Raw genomic sequence first — 14,053 nt, forward strand, 5'->3', positions numbered from 1 at the left:
ACCTGAGAGAAGAGAGCAACCTCCTCCTGGCCACAACCTCCCCTCAGGTAGTTGCAGACAGCAATGAGGTCTCCCCTGAGCCTCCTCTTCTCCAGGCTAACCAATCCCAGCTCCCTCAGCCTCTCCTCGTAGGGCTGTGCTCAAGGCCTCTCCCCAGCCTCGTTGCCCTTCTCTGGACACGCTCAAGCATCTCAATGTCCCTCCTAAACTGGGGGGCCCAGAACTGAACACAGCACTCAAGGTGTGGTCTAACCAGTGCAGAGTACAGGGGCAGAATGACCTCCCTGCTCCTGCTGGCCACACCATTCCTGATGCAGGCCAGGATGCCACTGGCTCTCTTGGCCACCTGGGCACACTGCTGGCTCATGTTCAGGTGGGTATCAATCAGCACCCCCAGATCCCTCTCTGTCTGGCTGCTCTCCAGCCACTCCCACCCCAGCCTGTATCTCTGCATGGGGTTGCTGTGGCCAAAGTGCAGCACCCTGCACTTGGAGCTATTGAATGCCATCCCCTTGGACTCTGCCCATCTGTCCAGGTGGTCAAGGTCCTGCTGCAGAGCCCTTCTGCCCTCCAACCCAGCCACATCTGCCCCCAGCTTGGTGTCATTTGCAGACTTGCTGATGACTGACTCCATGCCCTCATCCAGATCATCTATGAAGATGTTAAAGAGGATGGGGCCCAGCACTGGTCCCTGAGGGACACCACTAGTGACAGCTGCCAGCTGGATGTGGCACCATTCACCAGGTCTTCAAGCAAAGCCTGGCTGAGGCACTTAGTGCCATGGTCTGGTTGACTGGATAGGGCTGGGTGCTAGGTTGGACTGGATGAGCTTGGAGGTCTCTTCCAACTCGCTTGATTCTATGATTCTGTGATTCTCAAGGTAACTTTGTCTGTTGTGCAGCTTTGTAGGGATCCTGGGCAATTATGTGGCAGTCAATGGCTTTTAGTTACCCACAGTGAACCTGTAATGGCAAAAGTCATGTCTGCAGTAAAAGATTTTTACTACAGAAGCCACTGCTCTTGCCTGTGGTGTGCTTGCAACCCTGCCCTCAATTGCTTGCAGCGAGGATGTGATGTTCTTGTAATTACCTTCTCGTGAAAGCTCAGAATGCTTCATTTGCATCAGATGTGTCCCTTGTAACACCGCTGCAATACCACATCCCTTTGAACGTCAGGCCAGCAGTGACACATGTCTAAGGGGAGCAGCAACCTTTCCCACCTCATGCAGGCTAAAGATAGGCTTCTTTGCTATTTTCTTTTAAGCCACAGCAAAAGAATAATATCCTGCAGCCACTGCCTGTGGTTGGCTGAATCTTAACCTGTTTGAGCTCTCTGAGCTTATTTTAGGTAGCAGTGTCTGCTCCGGAGGCTCCTGCTCCCATCTCGTGTGCGCCAAGAGCTCTCCTGGCGCGCAACTGCGGCACGACAGATGGGACGCAGTGCAACTTGGCTGACCTCCACCTGCAGGCATTTAAATAGCTAAACTGAATTTTATTGCCATCAAATCAACTTCCAAGAACTTCCTACGCCGTAGAGGCAGCTAACGAGTGCCAGTTGCGATCCTGGGATTGAAAGGGCATTGTAGCCAGGTGGGGGGTGGCCTCTTCTCCCAGGCAACCAGCAATAGAACAAGGGGACACAGTCTCAAGTTGTGCCAGGGGAGGTATAGGCTGGATATTAGGAAGAAGTTCTTCACAGAGAGAGTGATTGGCATTGGAATGGGCTGCCCAGGGAGGTGGTGGAGGCACCGTCCCTGGGGGTCTTCAAGAAAAGACTGGATGAGGCACTTAGTGCCATGGTCTGGTTGATTGGATAGGGCTGGGTGCTAGGTTGGACTGGATGATCTTGGAGGTCTCTTCCAACCTGGTTGATTCTATGATTCTATGATTCTATGAAGAGGTCACTTTTCGGAAGTCTTTAATGGGATTGGAAGGTGCTGCCATTGATTTTCCAGGAGAAGCATGGGTTTGGAATGCCTGCAAAAGTGAGCTTTCAGTCTAACTAAAACAAAGAAGGCAAAATAACATTGGTAGTAGTGCACGTGGGCTTTCTTAGTTTGACTTTCGCAGGTCGCTGCAAAGAGATTGAGGACAAACAGGGCTTGCGACGCTAGGAACTGATAAATTGGGCTTTGAAGTGGTCACCACAACAGAACGAGGGGACACAGCCTCAAGTTGTGCTGGGGGAAGGTGTAGGCTGGATGTTAGAAGGAAGTTGTTGGCAGAGAGAGTGATTGGCATTGGAATGGGCTGCCCAGGGAGGTGGTGGAGTTGCCTTACCTGGAGGTGTTCAAGAAAAGCCTGGCTGAGACACTTAGTTCCATGGTCTAGTTGACTGGATAGGGCTGGGTGCTAGGTTGGACTGGATGATCTTCCAACCTGGTTGATGTTTCTATCTGAAGACTCTCCTGAGAAGATTTTCATTTTAGTGTCATTGTCCTGCTGTTTTCAATTTCTGGTGCCCCCATTTCTCGTGTTGTTTACCACCCTTTTGGGCTGGATTGGCTACAGCTCTAAATCTATAGCAGGTCAGGTGTGATTTTCTGTCAGAGACTTCCTAGAAGAACTCAAGAATATCACTGGGGAACTAAAGAATAATATCTCCTGAAGAAGGTGACCTACCCAAAGGGAGGCTGTAGCCAGGTGGGGTTGGGCTCTGCTGCCAGGCAAGAAGCAACAGAAGAAGGGGACACAGCCTCAAGCTGTGCCAGGGCAGGTCTAGGCTGGATGTGAGGAGGAAGTTCCTGGCAGAGAGAGTGATTGGCATTGAAATGGGCTGCGCAGGGAGGTGGTGGAGTGGCTGTGCCTGGAGGTGTTGAAGCCAAGACTGGCTGAGGCACTTAATGCCATGGTCTGGTTGATTGGCCAGGGCTGGGTGCTAGGTTGGACTGGATGAGCTTGGAGGCCTTTTCCAAGCTGATTGATTCTATGATTATACTCTGTTCATCTCTGGGGGCAATTCAAAAGGACATTTGCCCCACGTGCCTTGTTTTCCAACAGAGGAATGGAAGTCTCATTAGGAATTGTTACCTTTTTCCAACCCTTTCATGTCTTCAGAGCTGATTACAGCTTGTCATGTCCCAGAAAGCAAATTGGGTCCTGGACTGCATCAAAAGAAGTGTGGCCACCAGGTCAAGAGAAGTGATTTTCCCTTAGTACTGTGCTCTGCTGATACCCCACCTCACCTAGTATACTGATAGGGCTGGGTGCTAGATTGGACTGGATGAGCTTGGAGGTCCCTTCCAACCTGCTCGATTCTATGATTCTACTCTGTTCATCTCTGGGGGCCCCATCACTAGAGTGAGTTGGGCCACAGGAGGGCCACAAAGATGTTCAGAGGTTTGGAGCACTTCTCCTGTGAAGACAATCTGAGAGAGTTGGGTTTGTTCAGCCTGGAGAAGAGAAAGCTCCATGGAGACCTTAGAGCTGCATTTTAATATCTGCAGGGCACCCACAGGAAGGCTGGAGAGAGACTGTTCAGAAGGATCTGTGGTGATAGGATGAGGCCAATGGTTTGAAACTGGAGCCATGATATAGTTGATTGGAAGAGCTGGGTGATAGGTTTGGCTGAATTATCTTTGAGGTACCTTCCAACCTGGTTGATTCTATGATTCTGTGGAGCAGTAAAGATTTAGGTTGGACATCAGAAGGAAGCTCTGCACAATGAGCATGGTGAAACACTGGAACAGGGTGCCCAGGAATGTGCTTGAGGTCCCATGCCTGGAGAAGCTCAAGATGAGACTTGACATAGCTCTGTGCAGCCTGCTGTAGTTGGAGGTCATAGAATCATAGAATCAAAGAATCAAGCCAGTTGAAAGAGACCTCCAAGCTCATCCAGTCCAACCTAGCACCCAGCCCTAGCTAGTCAACAAGACCATGGCACTAAGTGCCTCATCCAGTCCTTCCTGGAGCACCTCCAGGGACGGTGACTCCAGCACCTCCCTGAGCAGCCCATTCCAATGGCAATATAGTTCAGAGTTCTCTGTGTTGTTTAGGATGTTGTTATCAATAGAGAAGGAGCACAAATATTGCATCCAGTTTTGGGGTCCCAAATTCAGGAGGGACAGGGCTGGAGCACTGCCTGAGGAGGAGAGGCTGAGAGCCCTGTGGCTGCTTAGGCTGGAGAGGAGAAGGCTGAGAGGGGATCTGAGCAATGTCTCTAAGTAACTGAGGGCTGGGGGTCAGGAAGGGAGGGACAGGGACAGCCTCTGCTCAGCTGTGCCCTGGGGTAGCACAAGGGGCAATGGATGGAAACTACAGCACAGGAAACTCCACTTCAGCATGAGGAAGAACTTCCTGAGTGTAAGGGTCCCAGAGCCTGGCACAGGCTGCCCAGAGAGGTCGTGGAGTCTCCTTCTGTAGAGCCTTTCCAGCCCTGTCTGGATGTGTTCCTGTGTGACCTGTGCTGGATTCCCTGGTCCTGCTCTGGCAGAAGGGTTGGACTTGATTTCCAGAGGTTCTTCCAACCTCTGGCATCCTGTGATCCTTTATTTTCTTAGCATTTACTGGATGGAGCTGGCAGCTCTAGGCAGTGCTTTATGGTTTCACCTGAACAAAACCCCTCTTGTCACATCAGTGTGTTTTGTGTCTTTTCCTGGAATTCCAGGTGTCTCCACTAGCAATGCACCTTTTGCTGTTGGAGTGAAGTTCAATAACTGCTGTTATTGACTTTTCACACCCATAATCTCAGGTTGGAAGAGACCTCCAAGCTTATCCAGTCCAACCTAGCACCCAGCCCTGACCAACCAGACCATGGCACTAAGTGCCTCAGCCAGGCTTGGCTTCAACACCTTCAGGCACAGCCACTCCACCACCTCCCTGGGCAGCCCATTCCAATGGCAAATCACTCTCTCTGTGAACAACTTCCTCCTAACAGTTGTCCCTGCTGACTGCAGGAGGAGTGGACAAGATGACCTTTGAGGATCCCTTCCAACCCAGTGCAATCTGTGCACCTGAATTTAGACACCAACCTTCCAGCTCTTATCTCATTTGTCGGGCTGGCATTGGGATGCCTTTGAATCCACTCCCCCTTTGGCAAACACTGATTGGGCTTTCACATACTGCACACACACCCCCTACATAAAAAACACCAACCCAGACACGAATCATTGGCCATAGATTCAAACCCCTTTTGACACATTCTTGACAAAAGGGGGAAATTTATGGGATGCTCTTTCCAAACAGATCTAAATGGCTGAGGCGCCGCAGCGAGGTGTTTGAACGTTTGCTTCCTTTGGGCTGCTGTCAATAGTTCCTGTGCTGTGCAGAAAGGCTTTTGTGACTGATTTCTTTCAATTATGTGAACTACAAAATGTTGCACAGGTAGGCCCAGGGAGAACAACAACCCCATGCAGAGATACAGGCTGGGGTGGGAGTGGCTGGAGAGCAGCCAGACAGAGAGGGATCTGGGGGTGCTGATTGATACCCACCTGAACATGAGCCAGCAGTGTGCCCAGGTGGCCAAGAGAGCCAGTGGCATCCTGGCCTGCATCAGGAATGGTGTGGCCAGCAGGAGCAGGGAGGTCATTCTGCCCCTGTACTCTGCACTGGTTAGACCACACCTAGAGTGCTGTGTTCAGTTCTGGGCCCCCCAGTTTAGGAGGGACATTGAGATGCTTGAGCATGTCCAGAGAAGGGCAACGAGGCTGGGGAGAGGCCTTGAGCACAGCCCTGTGAGGAGAGGCTGAGGGAGCTGGGATTGGTTAGCCTGGAGAAGAGGAGGCTCAGGGGAGACCTCATTGCTGTCTGCAACTACCTGAAGGGTGGTTGTGGCCAGGAGGAGGTTGCTCTCTTCTCTCAGGTGGCCAGCACCAGAACAAGAGGACACAGCCTCAGGCTGTGCCAGGGGAGATTTAGGCTGGAGGTGAGGAGAAAGTTCTTCCCTGAGAGAGTCATTGGACACTGGAATGGGCTGCCCGGGGAGGTGGTGGAGTCGCCGTCCCTGGAGCTGTTCAAGGCAAGGTTGGATGTGGCACTTGGTGCCATGGTCTGGCCTTGAGCTCTGTGGTAAAGGGTTGGACTTGATGATCTGTGAGGTCTCTTCCAACCTTGGTGATACTGTGATACTGTGATACTGTGATACTGTGAACTGCAGCCCTACCAGGCTCTAATCACATGGACAGGGTAAAACTGCTGTTCCTTTACCAAACGTGAGTCTTGCTCTTTTGAGTCTGGTTCTAGATGGCTTCTTTTCAGTAGGCACAAAGAAAAAGGCCAACAACATCAACAACTTTATGTAATGAGATAATAAAGATGCCTCTCACAGCAGTTATTTTAGTAGGGAAGCAGAAATCTATATTTTTACTTAATGATCCTGTTCTCCACAGTGTTTTCTGCACAGGTTTTTGTGCTTGTTTCCATTCTTCTTGCTTGCCTTTTTGTGCTGAATACTAATAAATAAAAACAAGCTCTTGTGTGTTCTTCTTCATATCCTATACTGTAATTATGGCATTTTCTTTTCAATATTGATTTGGAATTAGTGGGGGAAAAAAAAGCCATCTGTATTTCTGTGCATGAGGAACTCTAAATCTGAGTCTCACAAGAGGGACTTACTCAGTCTTTAGCGAGTTGGTTCGTAGAAGGCTTGCAGGAGAGAGAAATACTTCACAGAATCACAGAAACATTCAGGTTGGAAAAGCCCCTCAGGATCACCAAGTCCAGCCATTATCCCTACTCTACAGAGTTCATCCTTAAAACATATCCTCAAGCACCACATCCAAACTACTTTTAAACACATCCAGGGTGGGTGACTTCACCACCTTCCTGGGCAGCTCATTCCAGTTCCTGACAACTCACGCTGGGAAAAACTTCTTCCTAAAGTCCAATCTAAACCTCCCCAGCCTCAGCTTGAGGCCATTTCCCCTTGTTCTGTCTCCAGTTCACTGTGAGCAGAGCCCAGCAGCAGTCTCTCCACAATGTCCTTTCAGGAAGCTGTAGACAGCCATGAGCTCTCCCCTCAGCCTCCTCTTCCTCAAACTAAACATCCCCAGCTCCTTCAGTCACTTAGTGCCATGGTCTGGTTGACTGGATAGGGCTGGGTGATAGGTTGGACTGGATGAGCTTGGAGGTCTCTTCCAACCTGCTTGATTCTATGATTCTATGATTCCTCATCAGATTTACTCTCTAAGCCCTTCCCCAGCTTCCTTACCCTCCTCTGCATTGGCTTCAACACCTCCACAGCTCTCTTGTATTGCAGTGCCCAAACATGAACACAATACTCTGCCTCAATCAGAGAGTGATTGGCATTGGAATGGGCTGCCCAGGGAGGTGGAGGAGTCACCGTGCCTGGAGGTGTTCAAGCAAAGCCTGGCTGGGGCACTTAGTGCCATGGTCTGGTTGACTGACTAGGGCTGGGTGCTAGGTTGGACTGGATGAGCTTGGAGCTCTCTTCCAACCTGCTTGATTCTAAGATTCTATGATATGATTTGGACTGAAACCAGGCTCCATAACCAGAGCAGAGCACAAGGACACAATCACCTCCCTGCTGCTACTGGCCACAGCATTTCTAATCCAAGCCAGGATGCCACTGCCTTTCCTTGCTAGCTGGGCACACTGCTGGCTTATCTTGAGCTGTTTGTCTAATGGCAGAACAGCTCATTTGAAACTCTCCTTTTCAAAGAAACTTTATTGCAAAGTTAGGAGCAGGTCTGCATATTCCCTTAGTAATCATCCACAGGAAGTTCTTGTAATTAAATTAAATGTCATGTTTGTAGCTCGTGCTGGAACTCTGTCACACTTACATGATAATTGCAATGATTATTTTTTCATCCCTATGTCTGAGAGAGTTGTTCATTATGTTCATTATGTATGCTAAGGGCAGGATTTTCTTCATCTCATAGGATGTATGGTGCATGGAGAGCAGTGTGGCCAGTAGGTTGAGAGAGGTGATTCTACCTTATACTTCACTCTTAGGAGACCTCCACCCTGAATGCTGCATCCAGTTCTGGTGTCCCCAGCAGAGGGACACAGAGCTGTTGGAGTAAGTCTACAGGAGGGGGCTATAAGGATGATCCAAGGGCTGGAGTACCTCTGCTGTGAGGATAGACTGAGGGAGCTGGGGGTGTTCAGCCTGAAGACTCCAGGGATGAGCTTAGAGTTGCCTTTTGATACCTGAAGGGATCCTGCAGGAAAGCTGGAGAGAAAGGGACACAAAGCTGGTGAAAGACCTGCAATAGAAACCACATAGGGAGAGGCTGAGGGAGCTGGGGGTGTGCAGCCTGCAGCAGAGGAGGCTCAGGGCAGAGCTCATTGCTGTCTGCAGCTACCTGCAGGGAGTTTGTAGCCTGGTGGGGTTGGGCTCTGCTGCCAGGCAGGCAGCGACAGAACAAGGGGACACAGTCTCAAGCTGTGTCAGGACAGGTCTAGGCTGGATGTTGTTAGGAAGTTCCTGCCAGAGAGAGTGATTGGCATTGGAATGGGCTGCCCAGGGAGGTGGTGGAGTTGCTGCCTCTGGAGGTGTTCAAGAAAAGCCTGTTTGTGGCACTTAGTGCCATGGTCTGGTTGATTGGAGAGGGCTGGGTGCTAGGTTGGACTGGATGAGCTTGGAGGCCTCTTCCAACCTGCTTGATTCTATGATTCTATAAGGATGCTTAGAGACAGGAGAAAGGGGAATGGCTTTAAGCTGAGGGAGAGTAGGGTTAGGCTGGATCTTAGAAAGACATTCTTCAACAGTGAGACTCTGGAACAAGCTGCCTGGAGTGGCTGTGGATTCCTCCTGTCTGGAGGTGTTCAAGGCCAGATTGAGTGTGCCCTTGGGCAGCCAAATGTAATTGAGAGGCATCTCTGCCCATTGTATGGGGCTTGGAGTAGATGAGGAGCTGAAATAGCTCAGTTGGGAGAGCATTAGACTGAAGATCTAAAGGTCCCTGGTTCGATCCCGGGTGTTAAGTTCTTCCCTTGAGAGAGTCATTGGACACTGGAATGGGCTGCCCGGGGAGGTGGTGGAGTTGCCGTCCCTGGAGCTGTTCAAGGCAGGACTGGATGTGGCACTTGGTGCCATAGTCTGGCCTTGAGCTCTGTGGTAAAGGGTTGGACTGGATGATCTGTGAGGTCTCTTCCAACCCTGATGATACTGTGATACTGTGATCTGTGAGCTCCCTTCCAGCCTAAGCCATTCTATGAGTTGCTGCACTTAGAAGGAGAGCAGAACACTTTCTATGAAGGTGCAAGAGGCTGCCTGTAAAGTCAAACAAAGTAATACCCCCAAAACAGGCACAAGACTCCTGCCAAAGTTAAATCCAAACAAACAAACAAAGGCTTCAGTGATATTCAACCCCCTGCTCATGTGCTAAATGCTGTAAAGTGCAAGCATGGCCACCAGTAGTGGTAAATGACCAGAGGAAATTATCTGAGTATTCTCAGCCCTGAGGGACAGGCCCTGGGGGTCTGGGCTGATGCAAAGCTCCACAGGAGCCTGCAGGGTGAGTGCAGCCCAGACACAAGCCTGTGCTGGGCTGCAGCAAGAGCAGTGTGGGCACAGGGCAAAGGAGGGGATTGTGCCCCTTGGCTCTGCTCTCCTCACACCCCACCTGCAGTCCTGGGGGCAGGTCTGGAGCCCCCAGCACAAGCAGGACATGGAAGTGTTGGAGGCAGTGCAGAGGAGGCCACCAAGATGCTGAGAGGGCTGCAGCAGCTCTGCTGTGAGCACAGGCTGAGAGAGTTGGGGCTGTGCAGCCTGGAGAGGAGAAGGCTTGGAGGAGAACTTCCAGTGTCTGAAGGAGAACTTGGAGTGGCCTTCCAGTATCTGAAGGGGGCTACAGGAAGGCTGGGGAGGGACTATTGACAAGGTCTGGTAATGACAGGACAAGGAGGAATGGGTTTGAACTGGCTGAGAGGAGATTCAAACTAGATGTTAGGAAAGGATTCTTTGCAGTGAGAGTGGTGAGACACTGGCACAGGTTGTCCAAGGAGATTGTGGAGCACAGAATCATCCAATGTGTTCTTTGATCATATTCAGTGATTTTGTGCTCCACCACCTCCCTGGAGGTGTTCAAGGCCAGGTTGGAAGAGGCCTTGAGCAACCTGTTCTAGTGGGAGGTGTCCCTGCCTATGGCAGGGGGTTGGAACTGGCTGATCCTTGAGGTCCCTTCCAACCTAAACCATTTGATGATTCTGTGATCTAATAGTTGATTACAATCTGAGTTCTAATCTCTAAATTCCAAACACTTTGAAGCTCTATGTCAAAGAGCTCTTTGGAAGGTGCTTCCAGAATTCCTTTCTCATGACTGTATGTTAGGGACAAGTTGTTTACCAGGACAGTAGTAGATCAGTGAGACAGGTTGTCTGGGGAGGAGGTTTAAGCCCCATCCCTGGAGGTCACAGAAGTATCATAGAGTCAAGCAGGTTGGAAGAGACCTCCAAGATCATCCAGGCCACCCTAGCACCCAGCCCTATCCAGTCATCTAGACCATGGCACTAAATGCCTCAAGGTGAGGCTTGGCAAGGCTTTGGACAACCTGACTTAGTGGAGGATGTCCCTGCTGAGTGCAGGTGGGGTTGGACTGGATGAGCTTTGGAGGTCTCTTCCAACCCAGACCATTCTATGACTCTCTGACTAAATCATAGAATCATAGAATCAACCAGGTTGGAAGAGACCTCCAAGCTCATCCAGTCCAACCTAGCACCCAGCCCTAACCAATCAACCAGACCATGGCACTAAGTGCCTCAGCCAGTCTTTTCTTGAAGACCCCCAGGGACGGTGCCTCCACCACCTCCCTGGACTGATCACAAATCTCCTCCATTTCATTTTGAAAACCTTAGCAGGTGATGAAGCTTTAGTTCTTCCTTTCCCTCCTGGGCACCTAATCACAAATACATTTGTAAGAGCCTCTTGTAGCTGCTCTAATGTCCCAATTCTCCAGCCATCCTAGAAACCCTTTTGTGCTCGTGTGGTTCCTGCTGCTCTCTCTACACCTCTGGCTGTTGTCAGTGAGGTTGCTATTAAAAATGTACTATATTTTGTTAAATTATTGCTATTGATTCTTTTTTCCCTTCAACATCTTTATCTGCCCCTGCATCTTGGATGCTTTATCTCCGCTCTGTTTAGTCTCAGCAATTGATTACACAAAGATGGGGTTTATGATAGATGATCAGCTGGGCTTGTAGCCTGTCAGAGCTGTTGGAATGCCTCCTGATGGAGCAGCCAATAGAGTTTCTATTTCTGCTTAATCTTTTCCCTGCTCTGCAGTTTCTTGGCCTGATGGACGTTAAGGTAATCCACGGTCCCTTGGCAGTTCCCTCAGAAAGTGAAGTCCAAACCCTTTGCCCTGGTAGATACATATATAATTCTGAGTGTGAGAGCAACAGGGAGAGCTGAGATCAACCAGTGGGGTTCTCTTATTTAACCACAGAGATGCAGCATTGGATTCTCTTATTTAACTTAGAAATGTAGCCACTGGATTCTCTTATTTGACCATAGAGATGTAGTCATTCCATTCTCCTATTTGACCATAGAGTTGTAGCACTGGATCTCCTATTTAACCATAGAGATGTAGCCATTGGATCTCTTATTTAACCATAGAGATGTAGCCATTGGATTCTCTTATTTAATCATAGAGATGTAGCATTGGATTCTCTTATTTAACCATAGAGATGTAGCCATTGGATTCTCCTATTTAACCATAGAGATGTAGCCATTGGATCTCTTATTTAACCATAGAGATGTAGCCATTGGATTCTCTTATTTAACCATAGAGATGTAGCCATTGGATCTCTTATTTAACCATAGAGATGTAGCCATTGGATCTCTTATTTAACTATAGAGATGTAGCATTGGATTCTTCTATTTAACCATAGAGATGTAGCCATTGGATTCTCTTATTTAATCATAGAGATGTAGCATTGGATTCTCTTATTTAACCATAGAGATGTAGCCATTGGATTCTCCTATTTAACCATAGAGATGTAGCCATTGGATTCTCCTATTTAACCATAGAGATGTAGCATTGGATCTCTTATTTAACCATAGAGATGTAGCATTGGATCTCTTATTTAACCATAGAGATGTAGCCATTGGATTCTCTTATTTAACCATAGAGATGTAGCATTGGATTCTCCTATTTAACCATAGAGATGTAGCATTGGATCTCTTATTTAACCATAGAGATGTAGCCATTGGATTCTCCTATTTAACCATAGAGATGTAGCATTGGATCTCTTATTTAACCATAGGGATGTAGCATTCGATCTCTTATTTAACCATAGAGATGTAGCCATTGGATTCTCCTATTTAACCATAGAGATGTAGCCATTGGATCTCTTATTTAAGCATAGAGATGTAGCACTGGATCTCCTATTTAACCATAGCGATGTGGCATTGGATCTCTTATTTAACCATAGAGATGTAGCATTGGATTCTCTTATTTAACCATAGAGATGTAGCATTGGATTCTCCTATTTTACCATAGAGATGTAGTTGTTGGATTCTCTTTTTTGACCCTATAAATGTAGACATTGGATTCTCTTATTTGACCATAGAAATGTAGCATTGGATTCTTTTGTTTGACAATAGAAATGTAGTCATTGGATTCTCTTATTTGACCATAGAGATCATAGTATCATAGTATCATAAGGGATGGAAGAGACCTCACAGATCATGGAGTCCAACCCTTTACCACAGACCTCAAGGCTAGACCATGGCACCAAGTGCCACATCCAACCTTGCCTTAAAGTGCCCCAGGGACGGCGACTCCACCACCTTCCCAGGCAGCCCATTCCAGTGTCCAATGACTCTCTCAGGGAAGAACTTTCTCCTCACCTCCAGCCTAAACCTCCCCTGGCACAGCCTGAGGCTGTGTCCTCTCGTTCTGGTGCTGGCCACCTGAGAGAAGAGAGCAACCTCCTCCTGGCCACAACCACCCCTCAGGTAGTTGTAGACAACAATAAGGTCACCCCTGAGCCTCCTCTTCTCCAGGCTAACCAATCCCAGCTCCCTCAGCCTCTCCTCATAGGGCTGTGCTCAAGGCCTCTCCCCAGCCTCATTGCCCTTCTCTGGACACGCTCAAGCATCTCAATGTCCTTTTAAACTGGGGAGCCCAGAACTGAACACAATACTCAAGGTGTGGTCTAACCAGTGCAGAGTACAGGGGCAGAATGACCTCCCTGCTCCTGCTGACCACACCATTCCTGATGCAGGCCAGGATGCCACTGGCTCTCTTGGCCACCTGGGCACACTGCTGGCTCATGTTCCATTCACCACCACTCCCTGGGCTCAGCCCTCCAGCCAGTTCCTAATCCAGCACAAAGTGTTGCCATCCAAGCCATGGGCTGATAGCTTAGCCAGGAGTTTGCTGTGGGGGACAGTGTCAAAGGCCTTGCTGAAGTCCAGATAGACCACATCCACAGGCTCCCCACATCCACCAAGCAGGTCACCTGATCAAAGAAGGAGATGTAACATTGGATTCCCTTACTTGACCATACAGAGCACTCTTTCCTTTGTTGAAGCCTCCACAGGCCTTGCATACTGTTCCCCACAAAATTGTTGTAGATAAATTGGCTGCTCAAGGCTTGGCTGAGCACACTGTCTCCTGGGTAAAGCAGTGGCTGGACAGGAGGGCCCACAGAGTGGTGGTCAATGGTGCTAAATCCAGGTGGATGCTGGCCACTGGTGGCATTCCTTAGGGATCTGTGTTGGCATCACTTCTGTTTAACATCTTTATTGATGACCTTGATTCAGGCATAGAGAGTGTCAGCAGTGAGTTTGCAGATGACACCAAGTTAGGTGGCAGTGTCAATTTGAATGAGGGTAGAGAGGCTCTTCAGAGGGACTTGGATAGGCTTAGGTCACTGGGCCAACATGAATGGGGTGAGCTTCAGCAAGGCCAAATGCCAGCTCCTGCACTTGAGTCACAACAACCCCAGACAATGCTACAGGCGTGGGGCAGTGTGGCTGGAGAGCTGCCTGGCAGAAAGGGACCTGGGGGTTGTAACAGACAGGAGCTGAGTAGGAGCCAGCAGTGTGCCCAGGCAGCTGAATGTGAGCCTGCAGTGTGCCCAGGCAGCTGAATGTCAGCCATCAGTGTGCCCAGGCAGCAGAGTGTGAGCCAGCAGTGTGCCCA

General features: G+C 49.3%; 1 protein-coding gene and 1 non-coding gene across 2 annotated transcripts in view; both read left to right on the top strand.

Moving 5' to 3' along the window:
* Nucleotides 1-14,053, top strand: part of LOC135179633 (catenin alpha-2) — an 898,848-nt gene that overhangs the window by 726,582 nt on the left and 158,213 nt on the right. The window lies entirely within an intron of this gene.
* On the top strand, nt 8,815-8,888 carry TRNAF-GAA (transfer RNA phenylalanine (anticodon GAA)). Its single transcript has one exon. It is a non-coding gene; the product is annotated as a tRNA-Phe (tRNA).

The sequence above is a fragment of the Pogoniulus pusillus genome, chromosome 11 (assembly GCF_015220805.1).
Source record: "Pogoniulus pusillus isolate bPogPus1 chromosome 11, bPogPus1.pri, whole genome shotgun sequence".
Lineage (NCBI taxonomy): Eukaryota > Metazoa > Chordata > Aves > Piciformes > Lybiidae > Pogoniulus > Pogoniulus pusillus.